At 37.5% G+C, this 13,576-nt stretch overlaps 1 protein-coding gene across 2 annotated transcripts in view; it reads right to left on the bottom strand.

Annotated features, from left to right (window-relative positions):
- The window catches only part of Prcp (prolylcarboxypeptidase), a 73,154-nt gene that overhangs the window by 58,021 nt on the left and 1,557 nt on the right, over positions 1-13,576 (bottom strand). The gene's annotated exons all lie outside the window — the stretch shown is intronic.

Here is a 13,576-nt window from a genome sequence, read left to right as displayed (position 1 = left end):
GCCCTCACCTATAGACAAAACAAAGAAAAAACAGGGACTGCATCATTCCCTTCCATAACACTTATCTGTAAATATGCTGGGAGAAGGGTCAGCACCAACTTCCATGCATAGCTTCCAGACCGCCAAAACAAAAGTATGAAAACCAATAGGTCTTTTTGTCTCACATTCTACCTTGCTGTCTAAAAGGGTGTGAAATAGTTGGGTTATAAGTTTCCATACTATCCCACCACCACCCCACATACATACACCTTCCTTAGAAAAGTGAATAAGAGGGAGGAAAAAAATACAGATTCATCAAATTTGTGAAGTAATATTTATCTAAAACAATGTACAGTCTGCAGTGGAAAAGTATGGATGTTTGCAAGGCAAGCTTCCTTCTTTAAAAGGGGATTTATAGAAGGGTACAAAAAATGATAACACAGACTACAATAAGACACAGCCATAAGAAGTCTAAAGAGAGATGTGACCACTCACACACTCTCCAGGAGATTAGGAAACTGGTCTTTGGAGGTGGCAGAGAGCAGGATGCGGCTTAAGAGATGGTTGAGACTGATAAAAAGGGAAGGGCCAATAGAGAAACATTCCAGACAAAGAGAACAATGTGGGATAAGGATAAAGACAGGAAAGAAATAAGCATGTGTGGAGAATAGATTAGCAAAAGGGAATGGTAGGTTGTGGGCATGAAGTGAAAAGCCTTAAATGCTATAGTATTTTGTTTTTAATAAAGCAAACAATAAGAAATTGTTACAGAGTCTAAGCAGGAGAGTATCAGAATGAAGGAGAGGTGATTAATGTGACAGCCTTGGTGCCAACAGCAGAGGGGAGAACTGGAGGAAGCTGGGAGGACAGGATGAATTGGTATACTCTTCCCCTAATGGGGGTGTAGAGAGCAACAGGGGTGAAGGGCCCAGGAGTAAAAATAGGATAGAATCAGCCTAACTTAGGAGAGGTGAAAGAGCCAAAAATAACTGCCATCTCAAGCTTTGGGGACTTTGTCTTCCTGCTTCCTCTCAGGTTCAAAATCCCTTCCTCAGAGAAACCTTGACATATAGACATTTCCATCCTATGTCCCCACATTCATACACAGATTATCCTGCTTATTTCTTTCAAGGCAGCCATTATAATTTGTAATCTTACTTATTTAATGCTCATTTGCTTACTAACTTTTTATTTCCCAGCCCTGTGGGAAACCATGGAAGTAAACGTATGAGCTTCTTTCCACTACAAGAAAGCAGAAGGGACTAAACGAAACAGATAGGAGGGGCTAGAGAATTAGAGAAATACATGCTCTGGTCCTACTTGGGGAACTTTGGCTTTTCCTCCCTCTCTTTCACATAGACAAAAAATCCTCTTGGAAACCCTTCCTTTCTTTTCTATTCTTCTCTTCTCTTATATTCAGTAAAACCTTAGGTTCAAATGAGGTAGAAAAGAACATTGCTCTTTCTCTCCCCCTCCACTCAAATGAGTTCTTCATCCTGTCCAAGCTGTGTATACAAGACAAAGATGTAAGATGCTGTGAAGAAAAGAGATCAAAGCAGTTGCAGCTGAGCAGTGAAGGAGAGCTGGAAGAGCCCTCAACCCAGAGACATGATGCTAGTGAGGCCGAGTCCCAAGGCCTGAGCTCGAATGCCATCCCATACGGCCTATGTCAGCCAGGAGAGATCATTCTCTTCAATAACACTTTTGGTTTAATGGATTATGAAATGACACAGGTTCATGATAAATAATTTGAAAAAAAAAAACAAGAAAAATAAAGAGTAGAAAATAAAACATCACCCTTTCACCGCTGTTAATATTTTACTCTATGTTCTTCCTCTTTTTCTCTGGGCAGCTATAAACATACTTGTAATCGTACCTGACTCTCTCAAGGAGGGGTTGATCTTTCCCAAATACTTCCTAACACTGGGCATGGAGGTGGGGGTAGGTATTCTTGGTTTGGAATTCTCCCTCCCTTCTCCCTAATCCCTTCCTTGCCTTAAAATATCACCATCAGGGCTTGGGGTGTAGCTCAGTGATAAGAGTGTGTGCTAACATGTGCAAGGCCCTGGATTAAATGCCCAATGACAAAAAAAACAAACACAAAACAAAAAACTGCCATCAAAGTAGACCACCTAACACCTCTCTTGCTATAATCATTAAGTGATGTACTAACCCTGGTTTACTTAAAAATTTTTTCTTAACAATTTTTGCTTCTTACTCAACTATCACTTCAATATAACTCCTTTCAAAATCCTTGGTGACTTCATTATTCTGGTCCTTTGGTTCCTTTTTTTCCTTTCCTTCAATAAACTCATCCTCCATCTACCTTACCTAGTCATTAACCCATAGTCAAACTCTAGATTTTGGCATTCCACTTACTTACTCCCACTATACTCCCAATGTCAAGAACTCCACATCCTCTATCTTTCTAGTTCAGTCCCTCTGTTATGATTCCCCAAATCCTTCAACCTTTTCTGTGACTCATAATCCACCCTTTCACTATTCCTTCTCTCCTCACACCCTCACTTTCTTCTCATTTCACTTACATCCCCTGGCCAATGAGTACAATTAATCACTCCCTTACAATTCCCTTACTCACTAGGTCTCTCTTTCACTTTGTTGTACTCATTTGGTTAAAGGGAAGTCAACCTTTTCAAAGTTGAAAAGAACTCTCCACCAATTCTACAGTCATATCCAAGAAACCAAATGCAGTCAGAGAACACACAGCCATGCTAATTGGACTTCAAAACTGTTCTGCACCCAAATTCTTTTTTCCCTAGTCCATTTACTTTCCCTCTTTACTAGACGAGCATTTATGTTCTTTCTCCTGCTCACTCTTGACTAATGATTTTCCATTTTATTTCACTGAAAAAACAGACACATTCTGAAAAACAGTGCCCAAACTCCAACCACACTCCTTCTTACCTTCATCTGTGCCTGTATAATGTACCTTTCCCCAGCATTACTATAGTCAAATTACTCATTCTTGTATTTTCACTAGATCCTCTTGCCTATGCAAGGATATTTCACTAGCAATTCTATTTCTTTTTTGCACCATTACTTTATCATTCTCTGGGGATCGTTTCCTTTTTAGCATACATTCTTTCTCCCATCTTTAAAATGAGACCCCACTTCTCCTTCCATCTGTCACATCATATCTCTATATCACTTTTACAGCAAAATTCCTCAAAAGATTACCTACCCTCACAGCCTCAACTTAGCTCCCCCCATTCTCCCTTGCATCTACTTCAATTAGGTTTTTCATCACCCACAGAAACTGATCATCACCCTCAACTCTATATGGCTAAATCTAGTCTCCACCTTGAAATGCCCTCTTGCAGGGCATCACAGTCTCCTGGTTTTTCTCCTCCGACTATTCCTTCTCAGTCCCTTTAATTGGTCATTTCCCTGACTTCTAAATACCACAATGTTGAGAAGGCCATCTTTAAAAGAAAAGAACATTTTACCAACGTTTTTGACCTCTTCCAGACTCATGGTTTTACAGACCATCTGCAAACCGACAGCTTCAAATGTTTATTTCCTGCTCCACCTTTCTTCTGAACTCCTGACTCAGATATATCTGGAGGCAAGTTCCTCATCTCCTACCTTTCCCAAACTAACTCTCTTTCAGCCTTCCGAATCTTAGTAAATGACAACTCCATCCTTCCAGCTACTCAGGACAAAAACACTGAAGTCATCTTCACCTCCTCATCTCACACCACAGATCCAACTCATCAACTATATCTCTCAGCATTATCTTCAATAGTATCCAGAACTCACACTTCCATTGCTACTATATAATCTAAGCTACCATCGCATCATGGTCTCTAATCTGAATTTTTGCAATAGACTGGTTTTCCCATATCTATCCTACTATGTTTATTCTCAACACAAAAATCAGAGAATATCTATTAAAACATTGGTCAGATGCCCCTCTTCTGCCCCAGAAGCTCCGAAGGCTTTTCATCTCATTCTAAATAAAGGCTAAATTCTTAACAATAGCCCATATGTCCCACCACAATCTGGCCCCTTTATCTCTTTTCTGCCCTCTTCCCTTTCTATTCCCTCCTTGGACATTGCCTACCAGCTGCACTGGCCTAATAGTTGCTCCTGCTAGGCACATACTTCTTACCTCAGGGTTTTTTGTACTTGATTTTCTCTGTGCCTCATGCCTAGAATAGTGTCTAGCACACCAGGCCCTCAATTAAAATACATTTTTTCTTTTTTTTTTTTTTAAGTGAACCTGGCTTGTTAGTGCACACCTGTAATCCCAGCTATCAAAGAGGCTAGGATTAGAGGATTCCAAATTCAAGGCCAGCCTAAAACCTGTCTCAAAATAAAATGAAAAGGGCAGGGCCTACAACTCATTGATAGAGTACTTGCCTAGCATACACAAGACCCTGGTTTCAATTCCCTGTTCCACAATTCAGGAAAACCAACTAAGTGAATTTGGAGACATTTGCTATGGTTTGGATGCAGTTTGTCCCCCAAAGGGAAGCTTGGTTCTCCTCAGAGGTAGAAACTTTAAGAAGTAGAGCCTAGTGGGAAGCAATTCGGTTATCTGGGGATTTTGCCCTCAGAAGGGATTAATTCATGGAGTGAGCTTTCATGACAGTGGCTGTTATAGAAGAAAAAGACTGGCCCCTCCATGCTCTCTGCTTCCTGTTTCACCAAGTGATCTCTCCCTCTCACACATGCTCCTGCAGTGATAAGATTTAGCCAGAGGTGACCTTGCCAGAGCCAGCATCATGCTGCTTGGACTTTCATCCTTCATTGCTGTGAGATAAATAAACCTTTTCTCTTTATCAAATACTTAACCTCAGGTATTTTGTTATAGCAACCAAAAATGAAATAATAATACAACATTATACAGTCAGATTTCTATTTTTTTTTCATTTATCATTAATGAATGAAAAATTTCCTCCATTGTCAAACATACCTAAAGACAATAATTTTTAATTATCAATAATATCTCATTTAATAGATAAACCATTAATTATTTAAATTTTGGATTGAAAAACCAGGAGATTTTACAAATAGTATTTTTGGACATTTCCTCCTTTTGACCTTTCTGAAGTTCAGTTGTTTCACTTCTAAAAATTAGGATATCTACCTTACAAGGTTGTTGCAAAGACATGTGGAAAGAGAAACAAAGAAATGAGTTTTGCTACTACTTCCTAAAACAGGAGGCATTGTGATGTCAATGAAAAATCATGCATCTCAGAAGCAACAGATTAAAATGTGACTCACAATACTGTCCTTTAAAAGCCTCATGAACCTCAATTAAATGATCTATTAATCTTTTATTTCAAAATATTATAATAATTACAAACAGATATTTAAAAGAGCTTAGTAAAATACTTGGCCAAGAGTACATAATCAATAAATGTTCATTCATTCATTGTTAGTAAAACAAAAATACCTGAGAATTTTTTTAACACTCTACCATTGAGTTACACCCCCAGTCCTTATTATTTTTATTATTTTGAGATAGGGTCTCACTAAGTTGCCCAGACTGGCCTTGAATTTAAAATTGTCCCGCCTTAGCCTCCCATGTAACTGGAATTACAGGCATGTGATACCATGCCTGACTTAAGTAGGATTTTTTCTATTACAACTTTTTTTTTTTTTTTTTTAAAGACATGTCTTGCTATGTAGACCAAGATAATCTCAAATACATGGGCTCAAGTTATTCTCCCATCTCAGCCTCCTGAGTGCTGGGATTACAGGCTCATGCCACCATGCCCAGCTCAGTAACTAGGATTTTTAAACTTGTGAATAAAAATGAAAAAAGATGTTTATATTCTTCAATCACATACATATTTTTAAATACATAATAAAAAATACCAATGAAGAAAGTTCTTTTCAAACAATTTCCCACCATTTAACAAAGCACACTTAAAATTTTTATATAAATCTCTAAATCAATTTTTTCATTATAAAAAGGCAAATCAATTGTTTTTAATTATTGAATGAATAATATATATATGAATAATATATATAATATACATACATATATATGACAATGACAAGTTTAATAAGAAAAATAGATTTGCCTCACTTCAGGAATATTTTTTGAAGTAATCTGAGTTGTAGCCATATGAATACTAAGAAATAACAAAAGTTTCAGTGTTTTTCCATGTTTTTCAGAGATAAATTTGAGTATTGAAATGGTCAACAAGTATAATTTAAGGTCCTTCTGAACGTAATCATCTCTATGTTCCCAGGATTGAGCCCAGTGCCTGAACTATAAAAGGTATTAGATAAGTACAGAGGTGGAAGGTGAGTGGGTGGTTAAGTGATTGAGTATAGCAGTTATCATAGTCAGGAGTGCTGTCTTTCCTTCTAATCACTCAAAGTCAATACTTTTTGTCTCCCACCCTGTACTTGAGTGCATTTAACAGTGCTGACCAAGGAATTCTGAAAGGAAATGATATATGTCATTTACAGGTTGGAGCATTTACATTAGACCTACCATGTTCTTTATCCACTGCTTCGGTTATCATGAAAGCATACACTGAGATGAGGCTTCCATCAACTACTCAATCTCTGAGTGAATGAATAAAGTCCCTTGATCACTCCACTGAAAATATAGGAAAACTCATATTTTTCTTGGATTAAGTCACTAAAATTTTGGAGTTTTGTATAGCAGCATAACTAGCCTATCCTGACCAGTAAAACAAACAAGGTCATGACATTCATTTTAAAAGTAGAAACTCTTTCACTTATATTCAGAAAAAACAAAATGGATAAGCAGTATAGCTTGAGGATATAATTTCTCTGTAAAACCCTTCACTAGTCTATAAAGTGTGATAATAATAGCATCTACTTCATAGGACAGTTATAGAGATTAGATAAGCAAATGTCAATCAAGTTTGTAGCATGGGACCTAGGGCATATAAAGTTCCCATATGGTACCATAAGTAGTAGCAAGCAGATCATCATTACTAGTGTATTACACACCTATGTAATGCATGTTTCAATTACTATTACTCTATTTTAATCTATGGTCACTTTTTGAAATTAAGAATTTCCTTGTAATGATCTACCCCTGGATACACTGAGCACACCTGTAATCCCAGCAATTTGGGAGGCTAAGGTAAGAGGATTGTTAAATTCAAAGCCAGCAACAGCAATTTATCGAGGCCTTACCCCAAAATAAAAACTGAAAAGGGCTGAGAATGTGGTTCAGTAGTTAAGCACCCTGGTTCAATCCCTGATACAAAAAAAAAAAAAAAAAAAAAAAAAAGAACTACTGCTGAGAGCCATAGCCAAGCAGGAATGATGCATGGCATTTTTGGTTGAAAGGTGAGGCCAGCAAGCCATTGAGATGATAATGATTATGTTACGATGTGCATTCAATTGGAGATTAGATCCCTGCAGTCCTGCCTGCGCCTGCCGGAGAGTTCCCATTGGTTGGGGAAGTGCAATAGGAGGGAATTCCGGAGGAGGGATTTCCGGAGGAGGGATTTCCGGTTGGTGGAGTGTGCCCCGGGAGAAGGCCACGTGCATGGCATTCACGGGAGTTTTGGAAATAAAGTTTGTTCCTGCTTGAGTGGCTCGTGATTTTGTGCCCAGCCAGACTTCGGCAAACTACTATACTTACTATTATGTATAATTATAATGCACATTTAAAAATTATAAAACAAAGAACTACCATGTAAGGCACTAGAATGAAGACAAATAGGAAATACCATTAAGGTTTTAGAATCATAGGATTCTCCATTCACCCGTAACCAAATAAACTTTAAAATCACAGAAAATACTCTTGTCATAAATATTATACCAGTAATAGAGGTGACTACTTTTTAATTTACAAACACTTTATAGGACATGGGTCTGTATCTTATTTGAGATGAAAAAACTGTTTAGGTTCAATTCACCAAGGGTAATTAGTGTTAGGGCAAAATCCAGAATTGTGCCATCTCCCCACTACTCCTATGCAGTACCTATAGGAGGCACTCAGTGAACAGAAATATAGGTGAATCAGAAATCATCAGATCCAATCCTCCTATCTTACAAATCAGTACAATAAAGTCTAAAGAGATAAATAACTTGCCCAAGATCATGACATGAATTAGTGGCAAAATACTAGAACCAAAACTGAAAATGTTTTAAGCATCTAAATCTTCAAAAGCACAAAGTCCCAGCAAAATGCTGACAGGAAAATATAACAAAGATTGTGAAAAACCTAATCTTTACTGAAATTATACTTTAGCACTAGCTGCAACATTAAAAACTCAGCTATCAGAAAGATAGTATCAGATATACTATTGTTGTCAAGAAGAGAAGAATATGGGCTGGGGATGTGGCTCAAGCGGTAGCGCGCTCGCCTGGCATGCTTGTGGCCCCGGGTTCGATCCTCAGCACCACATACAAACAAAGATGTTGTGTCCGCTGAGAACTAAAAAAAAATAAATATTAAAAAATCTCTCTCTCTCTCTCACTGTCACTCTCTCTTTAAAAAAAAAACAATGTTCCAAAATCCTAAAAGGATATTCATTACCATATTTTCCCTCCACACTTTACCAGAACTCAAAATAGCATAAAAATAAGAGATATAGTTTGATATGTTTCTTTTGATGTCAAAGTTGATATGTTGGAAAACTATTTCAAACAAGGAAAAATGCTAAATCCTGTGCCATGAGTCTATTAAATTATCTCCCATTGATAAAGTCACATATGTTGTATTTATGTAAAAGAATAGTTCTCACAGATTTTCATATTTTCCACAATATTATATTTATATTAATATATCATTTCTATTTAGCTATAAGAAATGATTTAAATATTTTGAGTGAAGAGGGATTAAAGCATTAAGAAACGGCCAGATAAAAAAAAACACTTTACTGTTTACTAAGTGATGTGCACTGTGCTAAATAAGTACTTTAAACATACTACCTCATTTTACAACATACCCATGAGATAGTAGTGTAATTATGCACCTTTTGCTGATTATGAAAATATGGGCTGCCTCAGAGAAACAAATTCACTGAGAAAATAGCAAAACAGGATTCATTCTCAAACCTATTTGTCTCTAAAGGCAGTAGTCTTAACTACTGTCATATTCAATCTCTATCAGTTCCCCACCTTCCATAATTTAGATCAAGATCAATCCATCATATTTAAGGAGTGGTTTACATGATCTCTGAGGCCCCTTCCAAAAGTGATTTTGTATCACCAAACACAGAAATCAGTTCAGAATTCACCCAATATTTGGGATAACTCCAGACTTCAGAGAAAGGTTGTCAGTAAAAGCCAAAATTAGAGGATGATATAGTTTGGATCTACAATATCCCCTAAAGGCCTGTGTGCTAAAGAATTGGTCTCTAGCTGATGGTACTATTGGAAAGTGATGGGAACTTTAGAAGAGGGGACTAGCTGGAGGAAAAAGGTTACTGGGTGAATAACCTTGAAGAGTATATTGGTACCTGGGTCCTACCCACCCTTCTCTGTTTCTTGGCTACCATGAGGTGAGCACTTTGCTCCACCATATACTCCCTACCATTTTTGCCTTGCCACAGGCCCAAAAGCAATGGAGCCTGCCAACCATGAACTAAAACCTCTGAAACCAGGAGCCAAAATTAATCTTTCCTCCTCTAAGTTATTCAACTCAGATATTCTGTCACAGTGACAGAGAGTTGACTAACACAAAAAGAGAAAAAAGAGACATAGTGAGGATAAGGAAAAAGATCAGTATTGATATGTCTTTCCAAGGGACCCAATACATTTTACTAGGCATTGGGGCCACTATGGCAAAGTTGAAAAGCAGAACCTAGAACAGGAACTGAAAGCAAAACCATGAGGGATGTACATAAATCAAAAGTTTAGCCCAGTGATATGATCATCTCACCAACAATTAAGAAATGAGTTTAGAAGACTGTACAAGAGTTAGCGGCCATGAGTCTAATGCTGAGCCAAAACAGAATTCTAACAGGGACCATGATCACTAATTAAATAGGAATGGCCGGGAACTACTGGTTGACCTCCAGTTTCAAAAAGAGGCATTTCACCATGGTCCTGCTTTTGGATTAGTCTAAAATACATAAAACTTCTATGAAGAGTTCCTTAAATTCTTATGTTCCCAGAATTATACATGTGCTTTTCATGTTTTACTACATTTAACTCTGACAACAACTTTGGTAGATATGATGGTTAAGTTTTATATGTCAACTTGGCCATGCCACAGTGCCCAGATATTGGAGCAAAGGTTTATTCTGGATGTTTCTGTGAAGGTATTTTTATGGGTGAGATTAACATTCAAATTAGTCAAGCTGATTACCCTCCCCAACTAGAATAGTTTTCATTTAATCAGTTAAAGGCCTAATGGAAAAAGAAAGACATTTCCTCAGCAAGAAGGAATTTTGGCTTTCGCCAACAGGCTACCTACCATCTATGGGTTCAAACTAAAACTCTTCCCTGGGTCACCAGCCTGCCAACCTACCAGACTGCCTAGCAGATTTTGGATTTACTATGCCTCCACAATTGCATTAGCCAATTCCTTAGTATAAATCTCTCAAGATCAGTATCTCTTTCTCTGACTCACTTTCTCTCTCTCTCTCTCTCTCTCTCTCTCACACACACACACACACACACACACACACACACACACACAATTATAAGAAACCAAAATTAATATAGTAAATGTTGTTACCTATTTTGCTACTGAGGAAAAAGACTGACAGGATCCATTCCTCCTGCAAACCACATTACATAGTGAAATGACCTCAGAACTCATATTATAGCCTGAGAGGTTTGGATGGGAGAGGAAATCAATAGTGGTAAAAACTGTAATGACAAGTCAAGAATCCCAGAGTCCTTTATGACAATGGCATTACACACATACCCAGAGCCATCATGTACCTAAGTGATATGGGCATGTCATTCCTCTGATCTCCTGATTCAGTTATTTCAGGTAAAAGAAATTAAATATTCCTACTCAATCAACATTTGAAGACTTTGGAAAAGAAGGAAAAATAATTAGCAAAAAAATGGAAGAGTAAGATATAAAAATAAAAATTGTTTATGCTCTCTTTAGTCAGTCATTCACTCCCTTAATTATTACTGTTAACTTTTTTTATTTGTTTTAATTAGTTACACATGACAGTATACTATGTTAACTTAAAAATTATTTTGTGCTTTATAAATACATGTACTTTTTTTTAAACAAAAGTTTATTCTCCCCCTTCCCCAGTACTGGGGATTAAACTCAGGGGTGCTCTACCACTGATCTACATCCCCAGCTCTTTTTTATTTTTTATTTTTTAGACAGGGTCTAAGTTGCCCAGGCTGCCCTCAAATTTGAGCTTCCTGCCTCAGCCTCCTGAATCCCTGGGATTACAGGCATGCACCACCACTTCCAGCACAAAAGTTTACTCTTAAATGTACACAAAAACTCCAAGAAAACAACTCATTTTAGCCATAGGTGGCAAAAGATATTATAGCAAAGAATCCATATATCTAGGAATGGATTCAAGTGTCATCATTATCTTGCTAGATTTATTAAGTCCACCTGTGGCAGATCCCCCACCCCCCCACCCCAACTTTCAACGGTTTTATCTCCTCAAATTTCTTCATTTCCTCTTTTTATTTCTGCTTGAAAGCCTCCTCATCCATCTCCTTGGTCTGCTGCTTGGGCTGTTTAAGGGACTCTTCTTGGCACCTTTGTGACTAAACATGGCATCTCTGCCCCTTCCCCAAACACTCCTCCTAAACCAGAAACAGAAAAAGCTTACACTTTTGATAGGCTCTTGTAGGTCCTGAAGAGTGCTATCTAGCAGGAAGGACATGTATAAAATAATAAGTGTGTAGGATTAAAATAAGATGATCTAAACTGGCCTAAAGAAGTCATGGTTTGACAGAAAAGATAACAATTCCTCTGGGATAGAAGGATAAGTTTAACTAGTGGAAAAGAAGTGTGGAATTCCAGACAGAATTTCTAAACAGTAAAATTCACTGGAGCCTGTGTTCTATGTTACTGTAAGAGTAAATGTGTTTGCAAGTAGAAGCAGGAGACTATGGCAGGACAGAAAGCTGGAAAGGTCAGAGAGGTTATGTGGTGAGAAACAATGGAATCCATGCCAAGGAATTTGCCCTTTATCCTGCAAGCATTCAAAGATATGAAGGATTTCTAAGGAGGAGAGAAACAAAGCTATTGGCTAAGCCTTTTTACAGAGACCATTCCATAAAACCACATCCTTTATGTGTATATAAGGACTTCTGGGACTAGCATGGTCACCTAGATGAGATAATTCTAGATAAAGGAAACATTATAAAGTTTGAAAAAGTTAAACCCTAAATGAAAATTGGGGCTTATACGTTTTATTATTAAAAGATATAAAAGTATATGTGCTCTACTAAAAAAAATTGAAGTTGAATTTACACAGTCCCATATAAAAATCTATGATCCTGAAATTGACAACTATTATACATGCAATTATGCAATAAATATGTATGGAATTTTTTTCTCAAAAAAGCTCAATTGGAGTTGATATAAGGATACTTATTATTATGGTAATAAATACATGTGTGGGATCTTTGCCCTAATGTATAAACTAAATATAAACTAGTGAGCAAAGGTTGGCTGGGTAAAGAGCCCTGTGCTGGGATCTAACTAGTGAGTAACATGGCCAGGTGCTTGAAATGTGGGGGGATTAGCCAATTGAAGATGAATGAAGATTATCATGAGTGATAATGTTAATGAAACACATAAAACAGAGAGCTCCAGATAAAAGAGGTCAGGGGAGGCCACCCTGGAGTACCTAACATGGCTTCCACTTCATGTCCTGAAATGACAAGCTTCACCCAACTAGTTTCTCTCTAAGCTAGTTCCCCCAAGGAGCCCTTAACTTTCCTCAGTAAAGTATTAGACACAGTGGTCCTGTCAATTTGCAAATGAGGAAGCTATGTCAGAGAGAATTAAAGGCGTTACCCAAGAAAAAGACTCTTGTTTCCTGGTATCTCTGCTAAAATTAAAACATTTTCTCTTCCTAAATCCAAATTCAATTTTCTGTGTTAAAAATTTTTGCTTATAAATTATTCTACAAATTCATGCCATTCCTTTATTTTAAATTCCTATGCAATTCAGATGGGTCAGTAACCATACATTTATTAAGTGCCTGCTTCAGACTAGCTACTCTGCTAGGGATATGTCATCTGCTCCCATTTAACCATTACCATAACCCCAGAAAATCAAGAAAATAAGTTCAGCAACAAACTGTAACCTGCCCAAGATCACAGAGCTACCAGGGTAGAATCCTGGTCTGACTCCTAATGCCAAGATCAGACCCTTGCACTCCTTCTAATCCCTATCTTTAGGCTCCTAGAAATGTAGAATCATTAGAATTCCCTGTCATTTCACATAAGATGTACTTTTCCATTTAGACTTGTGGGGTAATACCAAATGCCATAAGCCAACCATAAAAGCACTCATAAATCCTGTCTTAGAACTGTAAACTCAAGTCACAGATCAGAGACAGTGACCCCAACACCCACCTCAAATCCTGCCATATGCCTATAACTTCTTTTACAGGCACAGGCCATGTGTTCAGTTTCATAGGGAACAGGGACAGCCAAAAACTCTTAATGAAAGGCCCAC

This window comes from Callospermophilus lateralis, chromosome 2 (assembly GCF_048772815.1).
Source record: "Callospermophilus lateralis isolate mCalLat2 chromosome 2, mCalLat2.hap1, whole genome shotgun sequence".
In the NCBI taxonomy this organism is placed as follows: domain Eukaryota; kingdom Metazoa; phylum Chordata; class Mammalia; order Rodentia; family Sciuridae; genus Callospermophilus; species Callospermophilus lateralis.
This window is presented reverse-complemented; position numbering and strand designations above follow the sequence as displayed.